This window comes from Ipomoea nil, unplaced genomic scaffold (assembly GCF_001879475.1).
Source record: "Ipomoea nil cultivar Tokyo-kokei standard unplaced genomic scaffold, Asagao_1.1 scaffold1895, whole genome shotgun sequence".
Taxonomy (NCBI): Eukaryota; Viridiplantae; Streptophyta; class Magnoliopsida; order Solanales; family Convolvulaceae; genus Ipomoea; species Ipomoea nil.
Genome location: NW_017618323.1, coordinates 389,779 through 403,431, shown reverse-complemented (window position 1 = coordinate 403,431; position 13,653 = coordinate 389,779).

Genomic DNA, 13,653 nt, shown 5'->3' with positions numbered 1-13,653 from the left:
TATAAATAGTGGTTTTATTTTAGAAGAAAGGGATCTATGAAAATTTGCATATCGAAACTCTTCCGGAATCTCGCGAGGATATCATCTGGAACACGCCCGCCATATATCTGCGCTAAGGAACACGCCACTTGAGTATCAGAAGCTCTTCTTTGAAGATCAAACTACATATAAGCCATTCATCGAAGAACAAGATACTTAACCCCGGAGGCCCTTCAGCAAGGAACTAGAACAATTCGGCATAGGCAATTTATATCCTACACCACGGCGCGCGTTGCACTATGCGCCCAGATGCAAAACGATGTCGTTTTAATTTTTTTTTTTTTTTGAAATTTTCCGCCCCAGTGAATGGCAGTAGTTTTTTCTTTAAAAAAAAAACCCGCTGTTCAAGAATGTACATAATGTTATACTACAATACACATAATTGTATACATGAATGTACATAATTATATAACAAAATATACATACTCTTTTTAAAAGATAATACGCATAATCTAACATGATACATAATAAACATAAATTTTTAACATAATACACATCAACTATTAACATAATACACACAAATTTTCTGATTCGGATGTACATAATTGTATAAAAAGAATGTACATAATTGTATAAAAAATGTACATAACTGTATGAACCAATACACATAACTGTATGAACAAATACACATAACTGTGTGAACAAATACACATAATCCCATCAACTCCCTACCGCGCCTCCCAAAACGACGTCGTTTTGGGAGGCGCGCGGCGCACAGTGCTATGTGCGCCGTGGTGTATGGTATAACGATTGTTTGGCATACTTCCAGTAGAGAATCAGAGGACTTCTCATATCCAAAGATTGTACCCCTTCATGTTTGATACATACTTCATTGTAACCGATATACTTAGAATTTTAATATATACAATTTAAGTTTTCGCATTTATAAATATAATAACTTCTTTTTCATCATTTGCATATTATATTTGAGGTGTTTGGTTCACGTTATATAAGATAACCAACGTTATATTTGCTTGGGAATATAAAATTATCATATTTCGTTCAAGTTATGCTATTTTCCCAAGGAATGTAACATAACCTCCATATAAGGCTTTTACATATTGGAATGGAATGTGAGATACCCTCCCCTTTCTTAGGTATTCCACATTCACTTGTCTTATTGCTAATTTTGTTATTTTAATTCATTGCCTTAATTAATTATTGTTCAAATTCTTAATTAGTTAATTTTAAATCATTTAGTTCTATATTTTACAATTGCTTTACTTTTTTTTTTTTTTTGGTTTGAAAGGCAATTGCCTTACTTATTTAGTTTAATTTTGAAATTTATTGAAACACAAAAAAAAAAAAAAAAAAAAAAAAAAAAGTTAACGGTATTCAAGTAAAATAATCATTATAACATAAAAAAGAGTAAATACCAACCAAGGTCCTTCGAGTTTGATGGTTTCACCACCTACGGTCCTTAACTTTCATAATTACCAGCCGTGGTCCTCCGAGTTGTGAAATCTAACCTGCTGTCATCCTTCCGTTAGTTTCTTCAGTCCCAGCCGTCTCAAGTGGGGGTAAATATGTCATTTGCCATAAATAATTCTTCTTTGTACAGAATTCGTCTTCCTTGTCGAGTAATGTACTAACGGATTTTGGCTTGTTTAGTAGTCTCCGTGAAGTGCACTGTGAGGCGTCTCACTGCTAGCTGTGGACTTAAGACTGTCGAACGATCTGTCATGACTAAACAAACCCGTGTTAATGGAAGAAATTTACTTGTCTAAATTTAAAAGATGGAACAGTGTTAATGTGATTATTGGCAGATTATTCTTGCTGGAATGATTTTTTTATTCCTATACTGTGTTAATTATGAACTTGTTTTGAGCCGAATCTAACGTGTTCGGTTGTTTGTTTGTTGGTCAGTATGAGGACATTATCCAGCTCGAATGGCTTTCGGCGTTCGTGGAGGATTCCTTCTCAGGTGGAGGGCTAACACTTGGGAAAGAGAACACTCCTGTCAACATGGAGTCAACTTAAAAAAGAATTTTTATGACAAATGACATATTTACCCTCGCTTTAGACGGTTGAGACGGAACAAACTAATGGAAGAATGGCAGCAGGTCAGATTTTGCAACTCAGAGGACCACGAATGGTAATTACAGAAGTTAGGGACTATAGGTGGTGAAACCACCAAACTCGAGGGACCTTTGCAGGTATTTACTCCATAAAAAAAATATAACTCTTCAACCAAACAGATTTATATTATATACCTCAGTTTTAAACCAAACACGATCTAACATTTCAAGTAATATATCATTCACAACAATCTAACATCCCCTAATGTGCTAGGTAGCTCAATGACACCTCTATGGCTCTTCCAAATGGGAGGTCCCAGGTTCGGTCAAAGTACCTACGGGGTCCATGTACTATAGAGTTTTGTTCAATTTAGTCCATGTACTCTAAAAAATTGTGTAATTAAGGACAATAGTTAACGGTGTTAATATTACTGTTAACTTAAGTTACGTGGCGCTGACGATATTTATATTCCTACTCATATATTACTTTATAAATATTTAAAATTAATTATTTTTAACACCAATATATTAAATTAGTATGTGTAAAATAAATAATTACAACCCTGTTCCTAATGAGATTTGGACAATTGTCCTTAGTTTCATCACTTTTTAAAGTATAGGGACTAAATTGAATAGAATAAAAGTACAAGAACTAAATTGAACAAAACGCTATAGTACATGTTATAAGTACTTTAACCCCTAGGTTCAAACCCCAATAGGGAATATACTAAAAAAAAATCCTGGACGTTTGGTTCAGGTCATCTTAGATTACCTAGGTCATCTGAGTCTGGTAATGTTATATTACCTTGTTTGGTTCAAGTTATGAAATTACCAGGTAATGTTATATTAGCTGAAAGCTGATGTGGCGGTAATTTTTTAAGGTAATGTGACTACCCACATTTTTTTAATTATTCCAACTTTGTCCTTGTTAACTAATCCTTATATAATAATAATAATAATAATAATAATAATAATAATAATAATAATAATAATAATAATAATAACAACAACAACAATAACAACAACAACAACAACAACAATAATAATAATAATAATAATAATAATAATAATAATAATAATAATAATAATAATAATAATAATAATAATAATAAGAAGAAGAAGAAGAAGAAGAAGAAGAAGAAGAAGAAGAAGAAGAGTAAAAGACATTTTTGGTCCTAGACTTATAGTGGCTTGGACAATTTTAGTCCTTTATAAAAAAAATTTGTCATTTTATGGATAGAGTTATTGTAGCGAGGACATTTTTGGTCCTCCGTTTATATTTTTGTTAGATAACCGTCTGAGAGAGAGGTAATTACGTCAATTTAGGCTATCTCCTTCTATCTATTATATCTATGTGTGTTTTGTTTTCTTCTCGGTCATAATTCGAAGGAGTCGAAGAGTCCAAGTTGCAGTAAAGGCATGGTTGTGGGCAGAGCATTTCGTAGTGCAAAACTACAAATAAATGAGGGTCAGAGTAAAGGCATGGTTGTGGGACCAAAATCGTCCATCTCACAATAAAGAGATAGCCTAAATTGACATAATTGCCCCTCTCTCATACGGTTATCTAACAGAAATATAGACGGAGGACCAAAAATGTCTTCGCCACAATAACTCTGTCCATAAAATGGCAAATTTTTTTTATAAAGGACTAAAATTGTCCAAGCCACTATAAGTCTAGGACCAAAAATGTCTTTTACTCTAATAATAATAATAATAATGATGATGATGATGAAGGAGAAATTAGTATATGTTTATATAATCAAATATACATATGTGTATATTTATATATTTAGTTTTTTTAATATTTAAGTTTTGATATACATTCATAGATATAAATAAATACACACACATTATATATATATATATATATATATATATATATATATATATATATATATATATATAGGGTTGTAAAAATCGCTCTAGGCACCTCTAGACCGTGGCGATTTTTCCTCTAGGCGTCCGACTAGCGCCTAACTCGGCCGATTTGGCCGCCTAGCGTCTAAGTTAGTCGAGTTAACTCGTCCATTTTGGTCAAGTTAACCCGATCGGCTCGGTCTATTTTATATATGTGTGTGTGTGTGTGTGTGTGTGTGTGTGTGTGTGTGTGTGCGCGTGCGCATACATATATATAATATGACATATATACACTCGTAGACTAGTTTGATACTTTGAATCTTTGGATGATTGAAGTATTTGAGTATTTCATATTTGAGTATTTTTAATTTTTAATATTGTTTTAATCTTTTTTTTTTTTTGAAAACCATTGTTTTGATGTTAGGACTTATATTATCATTAATTCATTTATTTGGATGTGTTATTTGATTAAACTAGTATTTGTCTCGTGCGATGCACGAAAAATATGTTATAAAAATATGGTTTATTAATATATAAAATTTTTGTTATTTAATAATTATTATGTGTGAATTCCTATGATAAAATTATGAACATAAATATATTTACAATTAAAATAATATTTAAGGTGGGTGATTACTACAAATCTTAAACTATATTAAAAATTTAGTACATAGTATTTAATATTACAAATTTTTAAGAACTTAGTAAACTACAATAGTAATTGAATTATAATTTTAGAGTCACCACGGATCAAAATTTTTAGGGGTGTCAAAGTGGGCCAAAGCCCACGGGTTAGCCCGGACCCGCCCCGCAATGGGGCGGGTTAGGGCCGCAAGAAATTAGGCTCGCGAAAATGCGGGCCTAACGGGCATGGTCCGCGGAGGGCGAGAGCCCGCGCGGGTTGCGGGCCGGCCCGCGGGCCAGGTCATATTTAAAAAATAAATAAATAAATAATATATATAATATCTTTTTTTTTAATCATATATATAATATCTTAATTCTTAGGCAATGTGTAGATCTAACTATCTAAGAGTACGCAGAAGGGGAGAAATTCAATAATTCAAAAATCCTTCGCCAATTCTTAATTCAATAATTCCTAGAGTACGTAGTTCTTCGGTTCTCTCGTCTCCATCCGCCTCCAACTCTATCAAATAATTACTAAAACTAAATCATCAATTCATACATATTTATGAATTACTAAATCGCCTCCAAGTCAAGCAAACATACATATTTATATATGTATTATACACAGACGGGAATTGTAGAGGGAAAATCTGAAGCCGAGAGAGAAATCGAGTGTGCTGTTGAACCAGAGCTTTGATCACCCTTCTACAGTTCTGCTGAACGCGCGGTATCGATCCAGGAGATTTGGGCGAGGTTTATGGAAGTTTCCGGTGCCATATTTCAAGCGGTTTTAACATGTTTATATACTATTTAATGTTTTTTTTTTTAATTTAAGTGATGGCCCGCGGGCCAGCCCGCGAGACCCCCAAACCCACATGGGGCGGACTTGGGTTGTATAGTTCCAAGCCCGCCGGCTTCGCGGGCCAGCCCGCCAAAGCCCGCCAAATAAAAAGCCCGCGGTGGGGCGAGCCTAATGAGGCGGGCCGGCCCGTATTGACACCCCTAAAAATTTTTAGACCTTTGAGATTTCTAACTCTAGATGTAGCAACATACAATTGACCTTTAAAGACCAAAATCACAATCTTAGTTCGAACATTGATTTTTTCTTCCAAATACTATCGAATTAAGTGTGTAATCAATAAAAGATGAGAACTAATAATTCGAGAATATAATCTTTATGTTACTAAGCCTACTTCACATCAATTAAGTTGGAGAGTGTTGTTGGATAGTATTCGATGAATCCACGAATAACGCATCTTTGTCTCCGTAGTCCTTAATATGCACATCAACAATCTTAAATATTAGGCCGCCTAGCTATGCCATATATTAATTTCAAACTTATGAACTTTGGGGTTGCATGCAATAAAAAGTATATTTTAAATATACTAAGGGTACATTATATATGCATGTAAGGTACTTTCAATATAAAAATAATGTATTTTTAATATATTAAAAATGTATTTGATATTCGTGATCCATACAATTATGTGGACCATCGTTCACAAAATAATTCGCCAGTAGAAATTGAAATATAAATATAATAAACATATATATATATATATATATATATATATATATATATATATATATATATATATATATATATATATATTGGATATTATTATCACTATTATTATTGCAATTATTATTATTATTATTATTATTATTATTATTATTATTGTTATTGTTATTATAATTAACAATATTATTATGGTCTTGTGACAATTAAATGTTGATTATCACCATTTAATTTTCACAAGATCATATGACTTTATTATATATAGGATGTTGAAAACAATCTCATTAAAATTGTCAAACTGCAAGTCTAACACTGTTTTTTGGCTCCCACCTAGCGCCGCCTAGATTCCGCCTAGGCGCTGGGCGCTGTCCGGGTCCCCGACTAGCGCCTAACGCCTACTGCAACCATGTATATATATATATATATATATATATATATATATATATATATATATATATATATATATATATATATATATATATATATATATATATATATATATATATATATATATATATATATATATATATATATATATTATTGAGGGCATTATTGTAAATTGATCCATATAACCTAAAATATAACCCTGAACCAAACAAGGTAATATTATATTACACCATCCAAACCAAACACACAAGGCAATCTTACATTCCCAAAATCTTACATTACCTTCCAGGAGGTAATCCTATTACCTGGGGTAATCCAAAATTCCGTGAACCAAACGCCCCCTTAAAGTAATATAATATTCCGTGAAACAAACAATCCCTTGTATTTGATTCAAGTTACCTCATTTTTAATAGTATGCTTCAGATAAAAAAAAAAAAAAAAAGATTCAAGTTGCAAAATAAGGTAAAAGTACATGGACTCAATTTTATAAATAGAGTTAATTCCAAGAATGATCCATTAACTATTGACATTTACCAATTTTTAAGTCGTTCATTGACTATTGATTTTGTTCCAATGCAGTATCTGTTCATAACGTTAATATCACTTTCACTGAGACTCGAACTCACAACCTTACATATGGAAGAGCAACTTAATTGGTGCCACTAGACTACAAAGTCATTGGCAAAATTAACTTGTTACTAAGATGAACAAATTGAGTTCATAATCTTTATACACTAGCTTCATTATTAGTGGGAATGTGAATAACAGTTTGATGCATGAGACAATTTGGATTGGGCTACTTATAAGTCTTTACCCCAAATTTGAAGCGACTATATAATTTATTTTAACACCCTTAAATATGCTAATCTGATTTAGAGAGACGACTTTATTAGTAAATTATTAAATTCTTATCATCAAATTTAACACTTATTAAACAAATATTTAACCGAAGTATCAAATTTAGAAGAAAATATCAATAGTCAAGGAATCAATTATGGTCAAATAAAAAGTTGAAAATAAAAATTTATAAATATCAATAACTAATGAATCATTTCAAGAATTAACTCTTTATAAATATTACAAATTTAAAAAGTTACAATAATTATGAAAATAATCGTATATATTTTTTTATTAAAACTCTAGAACATTGATAAATTTTGATTGAAGGTTGTGATAAAAACATGCAGCTGTCCGCAGCAACGTGGTTGATGAATGAGAATTCAATGTATGTGGACATGTGGTGTTCAATTCAAGTGTTCCAGGTTTTTGTTTTTGTTTTTTTTTTTTTTTTTTTTTCTTTTAATTTGTTCTGAACTTATAGTATCTAATCCTCTGAAAAGAAGAAAATGTGGCGACCCTTCGAAAAACGAAAGGTGACAACTGACAACTTATTATATATATCTGGAAATTAGATTTACAAAAAAGTTTTATTCCATTATATATATATATATATATATATATATATATATATATATATATATATATATATATATATATATATATATAAAATATATATATTAGAAATTTTAGTTAAAAGGACAGTTTTGAGCTATTTTGTGATAAAAATATATGGGGGTCCATTTTCAATTTGAGTCGAGTTATAATGGATTCGAGTTCTTCGTAATGAGACGAAAAAATTAATATATTATACATTCAAAATGATTAATGGTGAATGAGAAATTAATTGTCAAAGCAAACTATTTAAGAGAAGTAATAAAGTAGACATAAGTTTAGGTGATAATTTTGTAACACGAGAGTGCAAATTAATGTTAAGCACTATAAAAGTGCTAATTACTTAAGCACTTACGAAAGGTTATTAAGCTTAGCTTCTAAAAGGTGCTATTTAAAGCACTTTGGTGCTTATGCAGTACTCACGAAAGGTGCTATGCGTTAGCACGTTGGTCCCGATAGGTTGATAGAAAGTAAAGGGGTTGAATAGACTTTTTAAACTTTTTCACAATAAATAACACTTTAGTAATTTCAACTTCAAGTAACAAGTAATAATCAAGTATTTAATTTGGAGTGCACAGCGGAATAAATATATGTAAAGTGTTATGCCCAAATAGTAAATTAGATCACATGCACAACGTTTAGATAAGCTCAGATGATGTGTAAGAATAACAAGAATATCTTGAATATTTAAAGGAGATGGTTCACTCAATATTTAACAAGATTATTCAAGATTGTATAGAAAACTTCGTGTGAAATCAACCGTGTGATAAATGTCACATGCAACACGTCAAAATTGCTTAGAGTAACTTAAAAGTTAAGCATGGAAAGTTTGAGTTACATGCACACGTGAAAGCACACTAAACCCGAATGATTAAGATCAAGCAGTGAATAGTAAACGGGTTGTCAAATACTAAATAAATAAAGCGAATTGAATTAAGTAAGTGCGGTATGTAAATGAGAGAGAGGATTTATAGTGGTTCGGAAGTGGCGTAATCTTCCTAGTCCACTTTACTCCTTTCACATCTAGGAGTAATTCACTATTTTCCACACATAGTTACAATAGTGAATAAGTGCTACACAAGCACTTCTTCGGATGTCTTGCACACAGCTACACCCAACCCCGAGTGTCTCGCACATAGCTACACTCAACTCCGAGTACTTCTGTAACACCCCGTGTTACGACCGTGAAACCAAACTAATTAATTAATTACTTACCTAAAAAGGGAATTAAAATCCATTAATTAGCTAAGAAGGGGTCCACCATAGCCCATGGACCCTTATCCCTAAAACTAACCCCTTAGTCCTATAAGGAATAGAATTGGCAAGCCCATACCATTTAGACCCTAATTAGGACTTTTAGATATATAAATAGGGGCATAGGAGCCACCTAGAACCCACACCACAATAACTTTCACCACACAAGAATTTCCAAGAATTCCCATAGGAGAAATCAAGAAAGAAGAAATCTTAAAGAAAGATCCTTCATAGCCAAGGAATTTAATTAAGGCTAAAAGGTAACCCATGTCTCAACAAAACCTATTTTCCTTGCTATAATCTTCTTCTTTGGCTCCCTATTCTATACTTGTGTCTTGATGAAATCTTCTATGATAATTGTGAAATGATCTTGATAATTGTTGTGGTGATTTTATGTGTGATCTTGATGATCTTGATGATGATAAGAGGTTCTTGATAATTGTGTGATGTTCTTGATAAATCTTGATGTTCTTGATTTTTAAAGATAAAGCATGAGTTTGTGATTTAAATATGATTAGAGCCCTAGGTTGAATCATGAATTTCGTATTGGGATTTTCTTGGTATATTTGGGTGGGAATTTGCATGCTCGAGTGATAATTATGTTTAGAAGTCATGTTAGGTCGTGTTCTACATGATTGTTGCTTTTGATCCGTTAATTGCCTACGTGGTGTCGTTATTTACGTTTGAAAGTGTCTAATCATGGTTTCGGGTTCCACAAAGGATCCCGAGGCGTTTATTTTGATAAAGAGTCAGTGGGGGTAGGTGGGGATAGGGGGACCCGCCACCTACCCGCTGCCCAAAGAAGCACCGCCGGCAGCGGGCAGCCGGCAGGCAGGCGACTGCCCGCCGGGCACCCGCTGCCCGGAACTCTATCGCCGGCGGGTGGCCCTCCACCCACCGGCTACCCGCTGGTCATCGCCCACTTCGGGACTTTGGCTTCCCCTTTTGATGTTCCCCAATCCCCGTGGTGTCCCAACGGACCCCGTTTGTCGTGCATGAGTCTAGTTTGATGTTTCGGGTGCCATTCTAGGATAGAAGAGTATTAGAAATTGCATGCTAGTTGAATCGGTAACCCATTGGCCTAGGAGGAAGATGCATGAACCCCTTAGTACTATTCTTAGTATGTGAATGATCACACGTAAGTTTATTTATACGTCTCCCCCTTCCCAATGTGCTAATACGTGCTACTATGTGTTATCTGATGCATGATACCCCAATTTGGTTGCGATCAAATTGGGTGTTCCTGAGCTGCGGTTCAGAAGTTGGTTGTGGTCAAATTGGTTACTTATGAGCTGCGATTCATTTTCCTGGCTGCGGTCAGTGATTCACTTCTTGGGCTGCGGTCCACATGGGCCTCGTGTGCTATGGTCCACTGACTGGACGCGCCAGGCGGTATGTAGGGCCACTAGCCCGAGGAAGGCCATAGCCCACCGAATGAGTGATCAGGCGGTGTGTAGGGCTATGGTCAGCTGCGATCCACCGAGTGTATGGGCCAGCGGTGTGTAGGGTCGTAGTCTCCGAAGATCATCGCCCACCGAATGAGTCCCTCAGGTGGTGTGTAGGGCTTGATCTACTACGACCCACCGACTAAGTTCGCCAAGTGGTGTGTAGGCTCGCAGTCCCCAAAAGAGGATCACAGTCCACCGACTGAGCGCGTCAGCGGTGTGTAGGGTTGCGATCCGCCGTTGAAATCGTCGACAGTCTTTAACCTTCATGTTCGGGGCATGCAATTGGTCCCGTGGCGCCACCAAACTGTGCTTGTGTGACTTGAATGATGATGTGAATGATTTGAAAGTGAACTGTGACCTTAGATACATGTTCTTTATGATATTGTCTCTATATAACGGTTTATCATTGTTTAATGTGCTTCTCCCTATCTGTCGAGTCTATTCCTGGTTTTAAAACTAGAGTCTCCTAAGTATATAACTTCCTGCTTCAAAATGGTTTTCATATATCTATATATATATATCTACCTATATTGTATTTCAACGCGTTGGAGTGGGTTACCAGCATCATTCGCTGAACAGATATATTTGGCTTTCAGGCACAGATGAGTAGGCCCCGGAGCGCGCTAGAGATCCGAAGCGTAGATTAGTTATTTTCCCTTTTCGGCCTGCGTGCCATGATTATGTATTGACATTGCTTTGAGGATATTTAGTTACTTTAGCCTGTGCATCTGGGTTCTCCAGCTCGGATGTGGCATAACACCCCGCACTCTTATGTTTGGTTTTGGGATTTAATGAGAATTTACCTTTATTATATAAGTTTTAAAAGTTTCAAAATTTCGGGGTGTTACAACTTCGCACACAGCTATACTCAAACGCCAACTAAGTGTGTTGCACACAGCTACACTTAGCGACTACGAGTGTTTTGCACACAGCTACACTCTCTAGAGTATTATGCACACAGCTATACTATTTTTTACAATTACAAATATGAAGGTAATTGTATCTCTCTAACTACTTTTGAGACTATTCAGACTAAGTCTCTCTTCTAGATATTTCAATGAATATTTAGACTTTGAATTTTTGCTTGTATAGATCACTTGCTCGTCTCTTTTCCGCACTTCTTCATCTTCAAGTGTTCATGGTCTTTTTATAGATTATCAAATATATCTGTTGGAGTGGGATGATTTGATATTTGAAATTTGAATCTTGTAGCCTAATATTGTTGACACTAGGTTCTTCAATTTTGATTTGATTGCCAACTTTTCTGACAAGATAATATTTTTTATCTCAACTTGATTTTCAAGTTGTTTCTAAAATATTATTATCTTTGTCAATTTTGAATTTTTAACGTCTCTTGGCAATAAATCCTTCTGACATGATTTATTTCTAGGATAAGGTCTTTATCCATGCCTTCATAAATTTTCCACCGTTCTGATCATGTCTTCAGGCAATTTGAATTCTTGTGACATGTGATATGAACCAAAATAAATTCATTCGAATTTATTCAATGTTCTGATCATCTTTGCTTGTTTGTCATATTTTGCTTATTTCAATTTTGACTTGACTTTGATCATGCACTTCAGATATTTTTCTTGTACATTTATTTGTACACATCTTGTTGTTTTTCAAAAGACACATTGTGCTTGTTTTCCCTTGTTAGTATTATTATTATTGTTATATTATATGGTTGTAATATGTGTGGTGTTTAGAATAGATAGACTACTAGTCAGGATTAGTTAGAGGGTTGTTATTAGATAAACTCTGTAATCCTATTGTTGTGTTGATGATCACCAATTATCTCTAATCTGGTATCAGAAGTCAGGTTATTGGAAAAAATCCTCTCTCCCTCACCTCCACCGCAAATCATCCCCCTCTCACCGCTATGTCTACGAATTCCTCCGAGCATACGCTTTCCGCCGCCGGTACACCTTCACCGATCGCCGGAAATACACTCGCCGGTGCACATCATTATGTCACCATGAAACTCACGTCAAAGAACTTCTTGTTTTGGAGGATGCAGCTTCTCCCTTTCCTCCGAGGCCAAGAGCTCATTGGCTTCGTTGATGGCAGCCACACGTGCCCGCCGGAGAAGATCATTGCTGACTCATCGACTGGCAGCTCCTCGACGACTCCCACGGCACCTGTCCCGAATCCGGCGTATCACGCCTGGGTCAAGCAAGATCAGACAATCGGACGGACGAGGTTCTGCACCTCACTCTCGGACGGAATCTCTTCGATGTCGGACGAGGTTCTGCACCTCGCTCTCGGACGGAATACCTCCGCCAACATCTGGGCATCCATCTCCTCGCCGCTTGGCTCCACCAGTCAGGCTTGCTGCTTTAACCTCCTTGGGCAGTTCCAGCTGCTCCGGCAAAGGAACTCCACGATCGCAGATTACCTTGGGCGAGCCGGTGTGCTCGTCGAGTCGTTGATCCAGGCCGGCCGGCCACTGTCGCTCATGGAGCAAAATGTATACGTGATCCGCGAACTCCAATCGGAGCTGAAGTCTTTGGCGACCAGTCTCACGGCGACCGGCACACCGGTCACCCTCTCCACCCTTTCGGATTTCCTCCAAGCCCACAAGTTCATCCTCGTGGATGATTACCCGGTGGCTGATGGCATTGCGTCTCCATACGGCGCTGTATGCTGGGACTAGAAGAGGATCGAACGGTGGCGGCGGACGGCATTCATCGGCTCAGCAGCGTGGAGGCCGCGGCAATCGCGGAGGGCAACACCGCGGTGGTCGTGGAGGACCGCGCTGCCAGATCTGCCGGTCACACGGGTACTGCTACAAGCGGTACAACACCCAACCTCCGGCACAGGCGAATGTGGCAGTTTCCGGCGAGGCACCGGCGGCTACGCAGACGATTCCGGCGGACGGTTGGTACCCCGATACCGGTGCAATGGCACACGCGACCCCGGATGCCGGTATGATGGGGCAATCCGACGAGTACGGTGGTCCGGATGTTCTACGAGTAGGCAATGGCGCAGGTTTGGCAATTTCGCAAATCGGTCGTGCATCGATCCCATAAAAGTCAAAATCTCTGTGTCTAAA